Source organism: Hemicordylus capensis, chromosome 5 (assembly GCF_027244095.1).
Source record: "Hemicordylus capensis ecotype Gifberg chromosome 5, rHemCap1.1.pri, whole genome shotgun sequence".
In the NCBI taxonomy this organism is placed as follows: Eukaryota; Metazoa; Chordata; class Lepidosauria; order Squamata; family Cordylidae; genus Hemicordylus; species Hemicordylus capensis.
The window spans coordinates 219,660,353-219,680,540 of NC_069661.1; positions in this window are offsets into that span (position 1 = coordinate 219,660,353).

The window sequence follows — 20,188 nt, forward strand, 5'->3', positions numbered from 1 at the left end:
GATCACTTCTCCCTCCTACCTCAATTTTTGCTGTCATACAACCATTCCTCAGGAGCACACACGGGGCTTGGAGTCTGGCTGGTCACTTGTATCCAGCTTTTGGTTGTGAGAACTAGCCCACTGATTTCCTATGGACAGTTCCACTGATGGATGATCTTTGGCAGGTCAATGGTCATCACTGAGGAGACTTTCTTAAAAAGTCCCACAATGCATCAGAGTTTCAGGGGGATCATACAGTATGTTTTCAGAATTCCCTATTTTATTAATTTTATGGAGAAGAGTGAACATAGTATTGAATCTCTCTTTCTTAATGTCAAGGAAACCAACGGACATGAAACCATGGCTGATTGTAGTAAATCAGCAGCCATAGATAATGTTATTTTTTTTCCCCAGAAAGCATTAGTTCCACATTTCATAATGATTGTAGAAAGCAATTCCAGAAACTTACCCTGAAGTTGCTTCTGAAGTGGAAATACCCTGTACAGGGGCGTAACAAGGCTGGAGTGGGCCCAGAGACAAAATTTTAAAATGGGCCCCTCGCTGATACAAACACACACACTTCACAATATATAGTCATGTGACTTGCCTCTGGGGGGCCCCTCGAGGCGTGGGGGCCCCCAGGCAGCCACCTCCCCTTGCCTAATAGTAGTTATGCCACTGACCCTGAAGTTTAGTACACATCTGTCGTCAGGAACCAGGTATTCTAGGACAGGGCTGCACAACATCAGCCGTCCCACAATTATTGGACTACAGTTCCCATCATTCTTGAATACTGGCCACTGTGGCTGGGGATGATGGGAATTGTAGTCCAAAAACAGCAGGAGGGTTGAAGTTGTGCAGTCCTATAGGAATCTAGGAAGCTGCCATATACTGAGTCAGACCATTGGCCTATCTAGCTCAGTATTGTCTTCACAGACTGGCAGCAGCTTCTCCAAGGTTGCAGGCAGGAATCTCTCTCAGCCCTATCTTGGAGAAGCCAGGGAGGGAACTTGAAACCTTCTGCTCTTCCCAGAGCGGCTCCATCCCCTGCGGGGAATATCTTACAGTGCTCACACTTCTAGTCTCCCTTTCATATGCAACCAGGGCAGACCCTGCTTAGCTAAGGGGACAAGTCATGCTTTCTAGCACCAGAATAGCTCTCCTCTCCTGTTCTTGTATATTTAAAAAAATTATTTTAAGAGAAAAGTTAAGGTGCTTGGAAATTCACTCAGGAACCAAAAAGCATGGACATTTTTGACAGAGTGTTTATAGAATGATATTAAAAACATATCCTTCAACATGTCACAAATAAAAATAAGGTAAAGGTAAAGTTGCGCCGTCGAGTCGGTGTCGACTTCTGGTGACCACAGAGCCCTGTGGTTTTCTTTGGTAGAATACAGGAAGGGCTTGCCATTGCTTTCTCCCATGCAGTATGAGATGATGCCTTTCAGCAGCTTCCTATATTGCTGCTGCCCAATATAGGTGTTTAGGGTTCCCATATTCTGGGAAACGTACCACAGAACTGTAATTACCCCTGTTCTTATACCAAAGATCACCGTCTGATTTCTCTCACCTGTGTTCCATATGAAACTTACTAATAGCTTCCTCTACTGAATGTGTTCTTTATTCTGCAACAGCATTTTCTGCTCTCTTTTAAAAGCCAAGAAGGTATCTGTTCTTTACATTAAAGATATACTAGAAAAGTACAATTGTCTTACAATCTGTTATCAACAGTTCAAACCAAGCCTGACCAGCACATGAAATGCCATGCATGGCACCTTAATGTCCATACATGGATAAAACAAGATGCACTCACTTCCTGCTGAGAGATTTAACTGATAGAGATCCTGCAGAGGGGAGCTGAATCCTAATGAATGGCAAGTCTAGCAACTTGTGTTTGTGTCTGACAAAACACAAGCAACATATTCCCACAAAGCAAAAAAATAGGGACAAAATATAAATCATAGTTTACTAAGGCCAGGGTGTTGCTAGGATGATTGACCAGGGCCAGGACCCACAGGGACCAACTCAAATTCACAACTGCCACACACACATACACCCCATTTTGATAAACTTCTTAATGCTCCCTAAAAAAAAATTCAGTGCTTTCTTTCAGTCTTGCATCCACCAATGTCAGGCAGCGTGGAGGACCGGAACACTAAAGAATACTCTAGGGTGTGTGCCCAGGTGGCCCAATGTTGTCATTGGACAAAGGGGAAAGGAGTGTACAAGCTTGTCATTCTCTCTTGCTCTTTCATGATCCAGCAAATCACAGTTTGAGAAATTAAATCGTCTGAGCCAGGTGACTGAGTGTGTAGCAGAAAATCCTTAAACAAGCAGTGAGACAGACATGTATACTCAGGCAACTCTCTCTACTCCACCCCAATCTGTCCAGACACACAGACACATAGGTAGCTTAAATATACCACCAGTCTAGACCCATTCCTTCTCCAGAGCAATACATATAGAGCTTGCTAGCTCTATATTGGCATCAGATTAATCTGATTAGGAATTATTACAGAGCAGAAAGTAAAAGTAGCCTTAAAATGAGAACTATATACACCAGCTAGTTTTTATAATTCTCAATTTTTAGCTTTTAAAATAACTTTTCATTTGAAGCTTAATTCTGATTGTGGTTTTAGTCTGACTTTTAACTTGTTTATTTCATTTGGTTAATTTTATTACTTTTATTTCACATTGTATCTATTTTATTGTTGTGAGCCGCCCCAAGCCGTAGTGTAGTGGAGGGGTGGGGTATAAATATTTTAAATAATAATAAAATAATAATAATCTGAAGGGTGGGGGTGAGGTGGGGAGCGTTGAAACAAAGCTTCAAGTGGCTGAAGAGTTTGTCTCAAAACAAAGCAAGCACCCTTGAAGTAGGGCTGAAGGGGGCCGAGGCAAAAACAGGACACCTTTGGATGTTTTGAAATGGTCCCCACACTCAGGCCCAACTCCTGCAGCTGAGGCAAATGGCCCAGCCCAGACACCCTCAAGCCTTCACAAAAATGGCACAAGGTTGTGTTGAGCATGTCTTCAATTGTGACGCCAAGCGCCAGCTTGGTATAGTGGTTAGTAGGGTGTTGGTTTAGGACTGGGGAGACCCGAGTTCAAATCTCTATTCAGCCACGAAACATAACCATGTACAGGAACCGCTCTGGGCTCCTTGGAGAAAGAGCAGGATGTACATGTAAAAAGAAAACCAAATTAACATAAAAAATATCAGCATGCCCTAAGGTTCTGAGCAAGGGCGTAGCACGGTGGAGCAGGCCCTGGGACAAAAAATGAAGATGGGTCCCTGCCTCCACTACTTCTCCAGAGAGGCAAGAGGGAGAGAGCGAAGAGCAAGCTGTGGCTCAGCTGAAGGGCCCGCTCTCCCTCAGAGGTCCAGGGACATTTGTTCCCACCCCCACCCCTGCTCAATTAGAGCTATGCTCCTGATTCTGAGACTGAAAAGCTTAAGCATACCAGATTTCAACAGTGAAAGGTAGTGCGGACATGCACATGAGGGACCATGGCCCCCTCCTCCCCACATAAGTTCTTTATTTTTAAACCCAGTCTTGGTATGTTTTAGATTTCAGAATAGATCTAGGAGAGAAAACAGGAAGAGGAAGCTGCAGTGTCCAGATAAGAAGATAAAGGACAAGCAGAAATGGCCACTGACACAAGCCAATGGGCCTACAAGCCCACCACAATGCAACTACTTTCCACCTTATCTGTTTTAGCTATAAGACCTTGGTCGGCTATAGTTCACACATAGGGGACCACAACTCCTTCCACCACCCACGCTCTTCCTCTGCCTCCGAGGGTATACAGGAAGGAGGTGGGGGTGTGCGTGTGTGTTCCTCAGGCGACCAACATAGCAACAAATTCAAAAGGACACTTTGAAGACCAGTGACCCTCTTGATAGTTTTACTCATTGGTGCTTGGTTTTGCTGCTTTCTTTCGGGCCAGTTGTAAGAGGGGAGTTAAATGTTGCAAATGTAATAGCTGGGGGGGGGGAATAAAAACGTTTGCCTGTTTTATAAAAGCAGAGCGTGGGCTTCGCAAGAGTGAACCTCCAGCCAGTAACCCACAAAACAAACATACAAGCCATAGTTCTAACTCCAGAGAGGCTAACAACTTATTTACACATTCACAGCAGCAAACTTCAAGGTCTTGAAACCTCAAATTGAATATATTTGGAGTCCCTTAATCTGAATGCCAGAAGTTATGTGTGTCACTTTGTTGAAGAACTGTTACTCCTTATGACATAAGATCCACCTATTATGTGGGTTATGTAAGAAATTATAAGGGAAAAACTAGGGTTGCCAGATCTAGAGGGTGAAAAAAGTCGATATCCATCACTTGAATAGTGAAAATAGAGGACGCTTTTCACACAAAAAGTTTCCACTTTGCATAAAATTTGCATATATATATATATAGAGAGAGAGAGAGAGAGAGAGAGAGAGAATGCATATTTTGATAAAAAATTGATAGTTTGAGAATAAATACAGTTCACCACTGTGAAGCTGATGACCAGAGAGTAAAGTTGTAAAGTTGTTAGTAGTAAACTGCTAACTTCTCACTGCCACCACCACATGAGGAAGCCAGCTGCACCTGCCAGGCCCACCTGCATCATGTAGCTCTGCAACCTACCACTGAAGCAGAACTTCCCCTCTGGCTTCCCCATTAGATGGATGGTCAGTAAGAAGGGGAAGGAGACAGAGGAAGAGAAGCTGCTCATGAGAGCAAAGTGTTCTGAGCCAACAAAGTGTTCCAGCTGCTCCCCAGAACTTCATACCAGAGCTGCTCTTACCCCTAGACTTTGGGGCTGAAGTCCAGGGTCTCCACACCCCCTGGGGGCCCCTCTCCAGCGAGGGAGAGGAAGGGGGATAATTGCTGCCAGCCAGCAAGCGCTAGCTGGAAATGAGCTTGGGAGAGTTTGCACGGGTTTTACATAGCCTGGGCCATGCCCCTTTTGCACATTATGTCACATGCATGTGAGTGTGGCTGGAAAGTCACACGCATGGGGCATCAATGGTGGAGCTGCCGGCAGGGCTGGACACGGGCCGCCATTTGGTTGGCTCCGCCGCTGGCTGGCACCCAATTATCTGCTGCCTGAGGCAACTGCCTCACCTTGCCTCATGGAAGAGTTGCCACTGTGCTTGTCCCCTGGTGTGATTCCTTCCTTCAGCTGACAGAATGATGTGGGATACAACTATGCAGATGCATCTCACACACAATTTGCACAGCGTTTGAATAAATGCCTTTCAGTAATATGTCCTGGAGCACTGACTTGCATGTAATCTGACAATTCTGTCTGTGAGTGTAGAACTGAGAATATAGAGGGAAATCCAAGGACCTTTCCCCACTCCAACAATTGTCCTGTTGTTTGATCAGTCATTAGGGTAGTGACATCAGTCAGAATGATGGCCAGGTGGCAGCCACAAGGAAGATAGTCCTAACTGGAACATAGGTGGGAGATGACACACAGCATGGTCCATGATAATTAAGTGCCGGTGTGCATGAGGAATGAGAATCCTAACAATCCCATTCTGTACTATTGAACTGGGTAACCCTTCTCACACTGTTGCCCATTCACCAAAATTATCACACACCAGTCTACAGAAATTTCTAAGCTGGCTCTTGATTCTTAGAAAGATGATATCTCAATAGAAAGTGCTGAATTGTCTGCTTGGGAAAACTAGTCACTGATGATAATCAAAGATGAGTTACTACTTCATATCTAGGGGGGTATCACCACCAGCCATTGGCCTAGCCATTTCTCAGAACTAGACTGGAGCCTTGTGGAGATGATCAGTGTCGTTCAATGTCCGCATGGAACATTTGCACAGGGCCCCCTATGCAATTGCAGTACATTGCCTACCCCCCACCCCCAGCTCCTGTGGCCCTCTAGCTCCACCAATCCCCATTTTCTTCATTATCTCCCTCACTCGGGGAGGCACCAGAGAGAGGGTTGAGCACAGGCCCCCTCTCCCTTAGCTACGCCCCTGCCAGAGCCTTTAGGGTATTTTTCTACATACAGTGATTGTCCTACACATATTTGTAACAGAACTAAATACATAATAAAATGTCTTTGTTTTCTTTCATTACCAGATGAACTTCTTTTTAAGTTAGCAATGCAGTACTGCATAAGTTCTCAAACCTGGGTACACAGATGTTGCTGGACGACAACTCCCATCATCCCTTTAGCCATTGTGGCTGGGATGATGGGACTTGTAGTCCAGCAACATCCATGCACCCAAGTTTGAGAGCACCTGCATTACTGTGTTCATCAGTTTCTCTCACTGATATTTGTTGGTTTGGGCAGGGGACATTGTGCCATACTTTAGTGACCCAAAGCAGAGGGAAACAGATTATACCTGCAATCTTAAACACATTTACTATGGAGGAAGCCCCAGTGAACATAATAAGTCTCACTTCCAAGTAAACATGCATAGGCTTGGGCTGCAATTCTATGCAAACGTATAGGGGAGCAACTCCCACTGGACCAAGTGGCACTAACCTCTGAGTAAATGTGGCTGATGGTGATATCATAGGAACATAGGAAGCTGCCACATACTGAGTCAGATCATGGGTCCATTTAGCTCAGTATTGTCTACACTGATTGGCAGCGGCTCTCCAGGGTTGCAGGCAGGAGTCTCTTCCAACCTTACCTAGAGATGCCAGGTACTCAACCTGGGGCCTTCTGCATGCAAAGCAGATGTTCTACTACTGAGCTACAGCCTCATCCCCTGAGAATACTATTAGAGGTTGTTAATTTTTACCCTCAGTAGGTAAAACAGCAGAGCACTAAGGAATGAGCACACACTCCAGTTACAGAGTAGGTAGCAGAGGATGGTTTGGATATTGCAGCTACTTAGAGAAAACACATGGAGATCCTTGTAGAACTAAATATGTATTGGTTAAATACACTTGGATAGGAAAGGACTAAACCTAATCTGAAGGACTACATAATGGATAGGTAAGGTAGGGATGTGTGAAACGTTTCGGGTACAAAATGTTTTGTACCCGAAACATGCTGTTTCAGAGCCGAAATGAAACACCGGATGGCCAATCCAAAATGTTTTGTAGCCAAAACGAAACACCCCTGTTTCGGCTACAAAACGTTTTGTTGTTTGGGACCTCCATTTTGTGGCGATCCCTGAGTCAGTCTCCATTTTGTCTTTGACGTCTATTTGAATTTCCCACCTTTAGAACAGTGATGAAAGCATGGGCTGATCTCCTGATGATTCCCTCCTTGTTCCCCATTGGCTTCTTTGGCTCTTGCCACTTCTAACTGACCCCACATTGGCCAGGGGAAGGGCCGAAGGGGCAAGGGTGGGAGGGAGGGAGGGAGGGAGTTCAAGGAGGGATTCATTCATTTGCCATTCATTCAGAATTTGCAGAGGCAGCAGCCTGGCCAGCCACCACTCTGTGCCTTGTTCTGGGAGAGAGAACTTTTGCTGTGTTTTGCTTGCCACCATGCCATTGCCCCTATGCTGCCTACTTCCTTCTGCCTTACCAGCCTGAGCTCAGCCTGCCTGCCGGCTCCTGCTGGCTAGTGGCTACTAGTGTGGCTATCAGCCTGGGAGTGGATAACAATTCATCTCTGCTGCATTGCTTTTTTATTTTTTTGTTGAATCCTCCTAAGAAGAATTCTTTTTTCACTCCCTTGAGAGAATCACTGCCTGCCTGTGTCTACTGTGTGCCAGCCACCAGCCCCAGCCCCTGTGGCCACTGGGCTGGCCAGCCACCCCCTACTCCAGATTTTCAAGACTTTTGCCCCCAGCCCCCCACCTACATCTGAAGGAGAAGAAGTCAAGAAGAAGATTGAAGAAGAAAGAGTAGACTCGAGGACCAGACCACAGAAGTGAACAACTGGGTGAAGCCCCCTAGACTGAGTGAGTGTACCCCATTCTCTCTCTCTCTCTCTCTCTCTCTCTCTCTCTCTCTCTCTCTCTCACACACACACACACACACACACACACACACACACACACACCCCTCTGGAATTCTGTATTCTTGGGGGGGGGTTTCCTGTTTGGGGGTGGTGGTTTTGGGTTGCAATTGAATTTAAAAAGTTGTATGCTGTTTTGTTTAGAAGAGGGGTTCTGTGTGGGAGGGATCCCCATTAGCTATTAGTAGGTTGTTAAGGGTAGCATGGCCTTGTGGTTTTAAGAAACCATTCTGGTTTTTCCCCCATTCCAAAGATTTTCGGGGGGGATGGGACATTTTTAAAAAAAACAGAAGTCTATCCTCCTCAAGCCCTCTGCCCCGTAAATGATATATTAATAGTCTCTGCCAAGCAGCCTATTGTATCTTCCCTAGTTATATTGTATATCTATTCTGTTCAATCCCTAGTTATATTGTATATCTATTCTGTTCAATCCCTGGTTATATTGTATCATTCATTCTGTTATTTTGTATCTGTTCCCTTACTGCTCTCTATCTGTTCCCTATTGTATCTGTTTCCTAGTTACAATGTATATATATATATATATATATATATATATATATATATATATATATATATATACTATGTAATCCAAATGCCTTGGATGGTTTTTTCCCCCTTGTGCCTCTATTTTGGGGACCTCATGAATGGGCACAGGACAGGTTCTCTCTTCTCTCTCTGTGTGTGGACTTCTTTGCAATGAAGATTGGGTCATACTGTGACTTCTAGCATCATCATCATTCCTGTTCAAAACTAGATTGCTTGCATAAAATAGGTTGTGTGTGATGCTGCTGTCTGTGTCTCTGTTGCTTGTAGACAAAAAAATGCTTGGGCAGCACTGTGTGTTGTTGGCCCGATGGTCTAGTCTGCTGCATCTGTATCAAGCCTGCTTTGGAAACATGGTTTGTTAAGCTCTGCTGTTATTGTTGTTGATGATGATGATGATGTGTGCTGTTTGGGGCAGATTAGGGTCAGAAAGGGGGCTTCTAGGGCAGAAGAGTGGGGGTGGGGGTAGTGCCCCAATGGGTGCCTGCCACCACTCATATCCCAAAGGGATTGGGCAAAGGGCTGATTTTTTGTGATTTTTTGAAGTTTGAGGTCTTTGGGGCAGATTCGGCGAAGAAAGGGGGCATCTGGGGTGGAAGAGTGGGGTGGAAGTGCCCCAAATGGGTGCCTGCCACCACCTAGAATCTAAAGGAATTAGGCAAAGGGCTGATATTTGGTGATTTACAGGTTTGAGGGTCTGAGGGGCAGATTCAGGGCAGAAAGGGGGCATCTGGGGCAGAAGAGTAGGGTGGGGTGGTAGTGCCCCAATGAGTTCCTGCCTGCCACCACCCAGACTCTAAAGGAATTGGGCAAAGGGCTGATATTTGGTGATTTTTTGACGTTCACGTGTCTTTAAGGTTTTTCTCCATTAGGAATCATGTAGGTTTCAGCAGCCCCATAAGTGCACTTGGGGGGTGCTGGGGTGGCCCAGAGCGATTGGTGGTGTAGTGCACAGAGGGTGCCAACCACTCCCACGGGTTGCCATACAGGGTTTTGTTGTTCCTGAGGTGTTCTGAGTGTAGATTCTCTGGTAGCAAGTTAGATTTTCAATACAAACCATGAATCCACTCTCATTTGCTATAAGAGAATCCACACTCAGAATACCTCAGAAACAGCAGAACCTTGTACCCCATGGGTTAGAAACCCATGGGGGTGGCTGGCACCCTCTGTGCACTACACTGCCACTCGCTCTGGGCCTCCCCAGCACTGCAAGTGCACTTATGGGGCTGCTGAAACCTCCATTATACCTTATGGGGGGAAACCATAAAGACACGTGAACTTCAGCAAACCCCAAATAATCAGGCCTTTGCCCAATTCCTTTGAAAAAATTCTGGTAGCTTCCTTGCCCCCCTTGGGCACTACCACCAACCCCACACCAATCTAGGCCACCCCTTTCCCCCCAACATGAAACGATACACCTCCATTATACCATATGGGGGGAAACCTTAAAGACGCATAAACTCCAACAATTCACCAAAAATCAGCCCTTTGCCCAATCCCTCTGCAATTTGAGTGGTAGCCTCCACCCATTAGGCACTACCACCCCACCCCACTCTTCTGCCCCAGCTTCCACCTTATGCCCCAAATCTGCCCCAAAGACACTAAAACTTCAAAAATTCATGATGCTTAACTTGCATTGGCGGGGGCCCTCCAAAGGCCTTTAGGTCCAGGCTCTGAAATTACCAAGGTGCACCTCTACTTCAGACACCACATGTCAAAAAAAAGTTGTTACAGCCCCCCAAAAGTCACTTGTCCTCTATAAAAGTCCCTAGTTGGTAACCCTAGACTCAGGCCTAGCTATCTATCCATGGTGATTCTTGCCTGTTTGGGAAGCTGGTCCGTGACTTCATGCCCTCTCCTCTGCAAAGTTAACCCAGCACTTTTACAGCTAAAGTGAGCTTTCTTGCTTTTAGCTTTTCATGCAAAATGGCCTGCACAGGAACAGCTCTTCCAGCCATTTAAAGGTAAAGTTGTGCCATTGAGTAGGTGTCGACTCCTGGCAACCACAGAGCCATGCGGTTTACTTTGGTGGAATACAGGAGGGGGTTTACCATTGCCATCTCCCATGCAGTGTGAGATGATGCCTTTCAGCATCTTCCTCGAGTACCAGCAGGGATTCGAACCGGCAACCTTCTGCTTGTTAGTCAAGCATTTCTGCACTGCATCACTTAAGGTGTCTCTTCCAGCCATTTAGCAGATGCCTACTGTGACGGCAACGCCAGCCCATCCTTGGAAAATCTGTTGGCCAGCACACACTCTCAGACATGTCAAGCGCTCCTTGCTTCTACATTGGCTTGCCTGAGGTTCATCTTTGGGTTTCACCGTGATCAAACAGCCAGACAGCTACAGCATGCAGAGTTCTTTGATCAATGCTGCTAGTAAGTCAGAGTTTCAGCCACAAAGGCCAACTGCAAGCTGAAGTCACTGCCAGATTCACTAGTGCATCGTAAGGTGGGTTCAGAATCTGAGTCACATCCCTCCTGAAAGGGGTTTTCATACTGCACAAGCTCAGGAGGCAGTTGACTTGCTAGGTCCAATAACTGTGGCTGCTTGTAAATCCGGAAAGCACAGCTTCAGCCCTCCAACTGTTTTTGGACTACAGCTCCCATAACCCCCAGTCACAGTGGCCACTAGTTAGGGATGATGGGCATTGTGGTCCAACAGCTGCAGGAAGGCCAAAGTTGTGCAGTCCTGTTATCAACAGATCTCACCGTTGCTGCAATCTCAGTCTGAAGAACTCCTTCCCCTGCAACAGGCAGTTGGCAGCAGTGGGACTTCTTGCAGCCAAGCAATGCTCAGTCATGCAGCTACTGACAACCAATCTAGAGGGTTGCCAACTGATCTGAATGCCTGCGCTCCTATGCTGTTAACAGCTGCTTGACCTGCAGAAATTAGAATGTGATAATGTTTATCTTAATACTGTGGAAAGCTTCACTTGCTAATTCTTGCAGATCAAGCTGGTGTTAAAGGCAAAAGAGCAGACCAGGAGCTTTCCCAGACAGGGCTTGCAGCTCTTGGGGCATATGATGACCAGTAGCAGGGCCAGACCAGTGGCGGCCTGTGTTCAGCCGCTGCGATCTTGTTCATCCCGCCCCCTATGCCTGCCGTCAGCTACTGGGGTTAGCCACGCCCCCACATCTGACATGGGGTGTGTGGTCTGGCTCCCGAACGGGGCCATGGGGCCCTGTTTGGGAGTTAGATTCAGGCCAGCGCTGTGTTTGCAGCACCTCCAAGAGTGGCTCTTTTCTCTGCCTTAAAGGCAGGGAAAGCCTCTCCTGACCACGCTGTGAACGCTGCGTTGGCCTGAATCTAACTCCTGAACGGGAGCTAGATCGAGGCCAGTGCTGTGTTCGCAGTGCGGCCAGAAGTGGCCGCACTCTCCTGGCCATGCTACGAATGCAGCGATGACCATTTAACTCCTGAACAGGGCTGCGTGGCCCCACTCGGGAGCTAAACCAGCCCCCCCCACATCTGACGTTAGATGCAAGGGTGTGTCGGGGCCGCGGGGCATGGTGGCTACGCCCCTGATGATGACTGAAGCCACTTCAAATTACACTCGCAGCAAGAGGGAAGCAGCCCCTCTGCTCTGCTCCTGGGTTTTCTTTTTGTGCATTTCATGCCTCCATGTTTTCCTTTTAGCCAATGGAGATTGTGTGTGTGTGTGTGTGTGTGTGTGTGTGTGTGTGTGTGTGTGTGTGTGTGTGTTTGGGAGCTCCATGGGGAGGAACACAATGTTGCCTTCAAAACCTCGTGTCCTAGACTGGGAGCATTTGTATACACTAACAGATTTCTTCCCTTTTCCCCAACACATGTGTGGTGTGCTTTACATCAGTTTGTTGGTGAAACCTCTGTTTTAACCAGTAAAAACAAGCAAGCAGACTAATATTGTTCCAAAAAGTCAACTTGAGCATTCACAGAGGTTTTGTTACTAGAACTTTCAAAGAGCTTGTTTTCTGAAAACTGTTTTTTTCCCCCACTCTTCTCATACCAAGGCAAGGCAGCTCTTACGTTAATTACTCTACATCAATGAGTCTCCCTATTTGTTCAGGCATTTTCAGAAATACTTGCTTAAAACCAGGATTTTAAAAACCTGGAAATACATCCAGACAAGCTAGAATTCGGAAGAGAAAGCCCGATTTGTGTGTGGGGGGCTTCCAAAGAGCTCACATGGACTTTGACGTAAGTCTGGCCAATGTGTAAATACACACACTCTCTTTAGGAGGAGATTCACAGTAACAGGGCTGCCTGTGAAGGCTCCAGGGTGCCCCTTTCAAGAGGCACTCATGAACACATTTCATTAAAACAAATCAACCTGCTTTAAGCAAGTTGAGGAAGCTGCCTCAGGCAGAAGATTACTGGGGCACCAGATTATCAGGGCACCAGCACGGCAGCAAGATGCGACCTGCTCTTGCCATCGGAGCAGCTCCTTTGGTCCAATCGGATCCTTGCAAACATCGCAAGGAGTGTCTCCCCTCGTACTTCTCGCAAATCCGGCAAAGGCAGAAGGAGAGAAGAAGAGGCTGCTGGGAACCTTCTTTCCTCCCTACCCCCCATGCAATTTCAAAGTTTGCAAGGGCTGGTTTTGAAAGGGTGCTGGCCTCCATCAGGGGCATGGAGCTAGGCCGCATTTTGCACCTTGCCTCCAGTGCCAGTGTGTCTTGGCCCACCCCTGTTCTCAGAACCCCTATTCTCTGCCTCCCCACACTGCAGCCGCACAATTTGTTCCCCATCTGAGAATCACCAGCCTGAAGCCAATGCTCAGCATACCCCTCCCTACAGCCTGACAGGTAGGCTTCAGAGAATTAGCACTGAGTACTCCCATTGAAATTAATAGGAAATGTAGGGGATACTGTAGAAAGGGTACATTAAAAAGAAAAAAGAAAAGCCTGCCCTAGTGACACACACACAGAAACAACAACTGCCGCCACCTACTGTATGTTATGGGAGAGAGATCATTTTAGGGTACGAAGTAAAAGTGTGTCACCTTCCAGTCTCTAGCCACCCAACTCTCCTAAAGGGAGTATCTTGGCTGTGAGACCACCAAGACATTAAAAGGGGGTGAAGAGAATTCCAATTCTGCTCATGGATTCAAAGTCTATTCATGAATAACAAATTCAGTGCTTGCTCTGTCAATGAGATATGTTGGCCCTTTGGGTCCCAGCTCATATTCATAATAGCTGTATCCCAAAGTTGGATATTAAATGACCATGTTAAATATCTTATCTGGTGAAATAAAGAATTAGTCCCATCTCTGGACTAGCAATTCAATTATTTGGAATTCATTGCCACAAGATAGTGTGATGGCCATTGGCATTAATTGCTTTAGAAAAGAATTAAACCAATTCAGCAATAGTCTGAGGGCCTGTTCGGACATAGCGTGAAACCTCAGGTAGACAAACCTGTGGTTAATTTGTGAAGCTGGGAATCTTTCCATAGATGATTGTTCAACCGCGGTTTCGCAATCTCTGGCTTCTGGGCAGAGGGACCCCTCCCTGTTTTTCGTCCACCAAGGCTGCATTCCAGCAAGCTCCACACACTGCTTGCATCACCAGATTGTGGGCAAGGCATCAGGATATCAGTAAACTGGCAACCACTGGCCACGATCTTTGCGGGGACATGTTCAGTGTGAATGTGCCTTTTTGGCATTGATTGCCTGCCCTCAGCAGGGAAAAGACATTTTATCCCTTCCTTCACGCCACTTGCATCACTGCCTTTGCAAGAGTTCTGTAGCTACACAGTCTTGCACAAACACAATTCTTGATACCAGGGGATGGCGAGGGGCCCTTGCAGATGGCAATGGGGTATCAGGAGAGAACAACAGCAGCAATGGAGTTTTATGTGTAGCTTTGATTCTGCAGTGTAAATGTACATAGAGGTGGGGGAATCAGATCTAGAAATGTGCCAACAAATCCTGGGGGAGGACCCTAGGTGCTGGCCAGAGGACAGACTGAGGCTCGTTATCTGTTACTCTGGGAGGGGATCTTACCAACTTCCTAGGTGGGAATATGTATATGAGGGCATGCAAAGGATCCTGGGGTTCAGCGCACTGTGACAAAGGATGCTCCTGGATACTCAGACCCGGGCCAAGTAGTCCAGGAAGCCTCAACACACTCTTGCCCCTGTGCCAGCTTGTTCGTGGGGGATTAGCCCTTTCATGAGAGGGCCAGTCCATCGGGGAACAGCAGAGGCATAATGTGCTTCGGGTCTCAAGTGGACTGCAATTTCATGAGGTAGGCCTTCCAACTATAGGGGGCCCCTGATGATGTGGGGCTCCCGGTATCTGGTTAATAATAGAACTCATACTCCATAACTTCCCTCTCCACTCAACCCTTCCAGACTTCCAAGGAGTCCAGTCCACGCAATGTATCTGAGCTGTATCCGGTGGACAAAGTTAGGAAAGACCGGGGATGGATCTTACAACCAGAGCTAAACAGGTTGGACTGGGACTGATGCTGAGGCATCTGTAAATTGGCTGCCATGGGGCATCCCGGGCAGGGCACCTGTGGATTACAGTGATCCCTGGCTAGCCAAGTGACTGTGCAGGGCAAAAAAGGGATGGATGTGTGTTACGGGGAGACTGGACTGCCAGAGGGAAATGCTCACACTCTTGGTTTGCAGCAGTCTCTGGGACCGGGAAAGGTGTCACTGAGAGACCCTTCCCTTCTCTGGAGCTTGCATTGAACTAGCAACTAGGCTGGGCAACAATCCTTGGGAGAAGGGCATAAGCATCTGTTGCATGTTTTATAATCACACAAGGCTTTCGAGCTTGTTCCCTTTGTCCCATTGGACAGCTCTGCTCATGAGAGTGGTCGTGACTGCATGCTTTCACTCCAGGGGAAGGGGATGCCCCCACTTCCCCTACAAACTGCTGCAAAAAATAGAACAGGGTCACTGAAAAATCCATGGGTTCTCTTTAAACACAAACACGTGGTTCTCCTATTCGTGGTTGATATTCCTTTGCCGGAATGCGTAATACCACACCAGTCTGGGGTACCTCCACAATGTTCAGGCATGCAAGGTAACCAATGTCCTGCTGCCCAACCAGACCACACACGAAACACCTTTAAAATGATGCCTTGCTGAGCAGCCGTGCTCGATCAGGTGTTCAGTGAATGGAAGGGTTCCTTGCACATGCATCTCTTCTCCTTCCTCAGATGGAAGCTGTCAAAACATTTCCTATGGTAATCCTAAGTAGTGATCCTATATGCCAAGCAGCGCACAAAGGTCTGCATTGCACATTGCTCAAGGAATCCAATCCTCAATCCCAATTTGTGCCCAGTGCACAAGAAACCAGCCACCGCCTTCCTCGGGGCAAGACAGGCTTTGCCCGTCCATACCCTTGCAACCCTTGTCTTTCAAATGGCAGCACAGGAGAAGTGCTGCAGAAAACCTGACTTGCTGGCCTCCTACCACTTCGCAGCACACAAGTCCCACTGTTGATGTGTAGGTGCAATGGACAGAGACAGACCTCAGATTTGTGGGGCAACGTGTTGTCTCTTTAATTGACTGGACTGCAGGAAGGTTGTCATGGCTGGACTTTCTGCAGGTATCTTCCTTATGTAACTTTGATGTAGCTTTGATACCACACACACACACACCCCTGCATGGAGCCGGCACATTGTTATTTTTGATAAGCACTGTGGTATCACTCCAACAGCCTGGCATATGTGCCCTTGTGGGGAAACAATCTATTAGTTCAATTGTTTGTGTTACCAGGGCTTCATGTGTTTGTGCACAAATCACTATGGTCCTGAATTGCTGGAGACCTCTCTTGCTGCCCAGTCTTGTCCTCCCATCCTTTGTTTGGGATGGACAAGGGAGGCCCACCAGATGTAATGGAAAGCGGGCATTCCCCAATGTGTTTCTTTCCCTTTCAATGTAGGAGCTGCAGGGATGTGGCATCCCTGTTGCCAAGCAGTGGCAGGAAGAGAAAAGAGACAGCAGAGGCTGGGGCGACAGCTCTGAGAGGTGGCCAGCGAGAAATGCGGCTGCAGTAGAACTGACACGTTTCTGGGCTATTCTGAGCCACCCTCTCTATGGTTTCAGGAGGAGCTAGAGAACAAAACCCAGGTTACAGCAGCGGCAGCATTTGGACGAAATAATTTTAGCAGTGAAACTTACTACAAACCAAAGATTCAAATTCAGGTTAGGGGTTAAAAATGGAGCCATAGTTGGGTGACAAAACCGTGGTTTCACACATTCATATGACCACAAACTCAGCACTCTGGCATGTTTACCTGTGGTTTGGCGTTATGTCCGAATACGGCCTTACTGTATTTACCTGAATCCAATACTAAGTTTTTTCCAAGTTATTTGATGTTAGAAATCAGGGTGTCATCTTAAATTCAGAGTCCTCCTCCTTTTGGATAATTATAGGTATAACCTTTATTTAGCCTCTATTTTTAAGGGGCTTATCTTAAATTCAGAGTTGTCTTGTATTCAAGTACATATGGTATTCCTGAAATACCATATCATGGCAATTAATCATATATGATAGATCTCATTAATAAAATAGATAATCTCATTCACAGAAATTCAACACTGAAAACAGTTAATGCTATAGTGATAAAGGTATTGTGTAACAGTCTTCCAATGCATGCTCTTTCTTATTTATTTATTTATTTATTTATTTATTTATTTATTTATTTATTGAATTTCTATGCCACCTCACATAGAAATCTCTAGGTGGTGTACACATGAAAACATAATATAAAATATAAAACATTTAAAATTCATAAAACAGATACAAATTACAATAGATTAAAACACATTAAAAATTTTTTTTTAAGGTTTCACTTAAAAGCCTGGGAAATAGGTACGTGTTCAAGGTCCTCCTAAAAACAAACAGAGAAGGAAATGCTCTTATTTCTGCAGGAAGTGCATTCCAAAGCCCATAGTTGTCATGACCGCTATGAACTCCTGTATGCCCATAGATTTCCAGGCATAAAGGATGTTTTAAGAGCATAATATTAAAGAGCTCACACACTCAAATACTTAGAAGCTTCACCAACCTCCACCACACTGAGGGCATGCCTGCTCTTGATATGACAAAATTAGCCCACAATCAAAATTGGCCCTCCTCTCTGTGGGCGGCACTGTGCGCCATAGTTCCTAAACCAACATCCTCACCACCCCAACATACTTATGTGATTGGCTCTCTCTATTACCCGTAAGCCTTTTAAAGGGGGCGTGTCAATGCAGGCATGACTCTAGAGAATGGGGGGGGGAAGCACACACCAACAACTAGAAGCAGGTATATGGGCAGAAATAATATATTTCGTCCAAAATATACTTTCACTTTTTCACTTTCACTGAAATAGATGAGACTTGTGAGTGGTTAATTTTGATTGGACCCTGCTCATGTGTTCAGTATTTCTTCCATACATATGTATATTCAGAAACTGCTGGCTTAAAACTAGGAGGCAGTTCATACATGCATGTGCATATTTTGATGTTGCATCAGTTGTGACTTGCAGCTGAGTGGTGTGCATTTAATCTGCAATAGTTCTTTCACACATGCAAGTCATCCCATGATGTTGTCAGTCTCTAAGCCTGGGGCTCTCAGCTTTGAGTCCCCAGATTTTGTTGGATTACAACTCCCATCATCCGCAGCCACAATTCTACAGAAAGTTGTAGGTCTGACTTCTTGACACATGAACATTTCCCTCCTGTGCAGTCTGCAGAGAGCTCACTAAGTCAGCCTTTGGCCATCGTGACTGGTGATGATGGGAGTTGTAGTTTGGCAACATCTGAGGACCCAAGGTTGAGAACTCCTGCTTTAAGTGATCAACATGCATGTGTGAGCAGGGCCCAACAGTCAGGTTTCCTGGATTCTGTTCCTAGTACTATAGCTCAACTGCTGAATAAGTGGAATGTGGAGCTAGTCATTTCAAAACCTCCTTATACGCTGCAGAACGTTTAAATGGGGATAACCCCATTCTCAGCGCTGGTTTATGATTCAGTCAATCACACATGAAAAACACTTGTAAGGCTTTGGTTGACACTTAACTCCTGAAGTGCTGATACTTCATAGCGTCCCAGAATCACACAGCTAGAAAGCCCTGCCTGAAGACAAGTTTTGCTGTTTCTCAAGCATCCCAGGCACATATAAAACTGCTTATACTAAGTCAGACCATTGGTCCATCTAGTTGGGCATTGTATGCATTGGCAGGGTTTTTGACAAGGGCCGTTGGCTTCCACTGGACTATTGGGAGATGCCAAGGAATGAACCTGGAACTTCTGCATAAAAGGTTGTGCTTTACCACTGAGTTTCTACAGCCCCTCTCTGCACCTGCCTAGCCTCCTCTTAAAAGACAGAGGAACCTTCTCACATGGCTTATTCCATGGCTAAATTGCTACAAGAATATAGTCCAATTACTCGATGCTGAGCAAAGAGGAAGGAATGGCTAGTGTTCTCTCTAATTTTTTTCATCTGTGTGCGGAATGAGTTTTGTTCTGGGCTGTAGTATCAAGGCAGTGTGTGCACACATGCATTCAGACTGGGACTTTCCTGATTCAGCCTGAGCAGGATCTAAAATTAACTGAGCAGACATTTAAAAAACTTGCAATGTGCGCACATGCACACACCTTAGAGGGAAAATAGATGGCTACCACGACCACCATACCTTGCATGTGAACTTCTCAGAAGCATTTAGTTGGCCAATGCTGGACAGTGCTGGACTAGATGAACCTTTGGTCTTATACAGCAAGGAAAAAAATCTGACTGCAGTCTGGAAAGCTCCAACCATGACAATGAGTCCAACTAAGATTCTTCCAAGACTCTAGAATATGTTTAGGGTTCACTGTGTCTCTCTTTCCAAGGGCAGTCCATGCAAGAGGCAAGGTGAGACAGTTGCCTCAGGTGGCAAATGAAGATGCCAGCAGGGTGGCAAGATGCCCCGACCACTGCAATCGGAGCAGGGGTGTAACTAGTGGTGTTTGGGGATGTTCAAAGATCACAGCTGGCTGCTCCCAGGGGCCAGAGGACCACTCACCTGTTGCCCCAGGACCCCTCCTCTTTTTGTCCCATTGCTGCTGCCACCTCCTCCTCTTGCCCCTGACCCCCATTTTGCCTTCCCTGCCACCTTCTGCTGACTTCTTCCTGCCCCTGTTGCTGCCTCTTGTGGCACTGGTGGAAAGCGAAGAAAGGCCTCCAGGGCACCTGGCCTGCAAATCAAAAGCTGGCCAGAATTTCCAGTTGGCTTTTATACCGCAGGCCAAGTGCCCTGGAGGGCTCTTTGTTCAGCCAGTGCTGTTGGGGCAGGGGCAGCCAGAAGCCGGTGACAGCAGCGGTGGCAGTGAAGGGGGTCAGGGGCAGAAAATGGGGGTCAGGGGCAGAAGGGAGGAGGAGGAGGAGCAGAGAAGGAGGTAAAAAGAGACACAGACCCCCCTCCAACCTTTTTATACAACTGAATAGGAGCAATTCCTTAGGACCATCCTGACCTTTGCATGCTTTGCAAGGAGTGTGCGAAGCTTGCAAGGGTCCATTCTGAAAGGGGGCTGTCCCCCACCAGGGGCATGGGGCCAGGCAGCATTGGTGCCTCACCTCAGGTGCTCCTGCTTCTCTCTTTTGCTAGCACTATGGTACTTTGGATAGGGGACAATACAAAGGGGCATGTCTCTATGTATTCTCTACGGAGCGTTTCAGTCTCAGAGTACTGCACTATACACGACACAGTTCTGACACTGCACTCCTTGCCATTCGCAGCACCTTTACAAATCAGG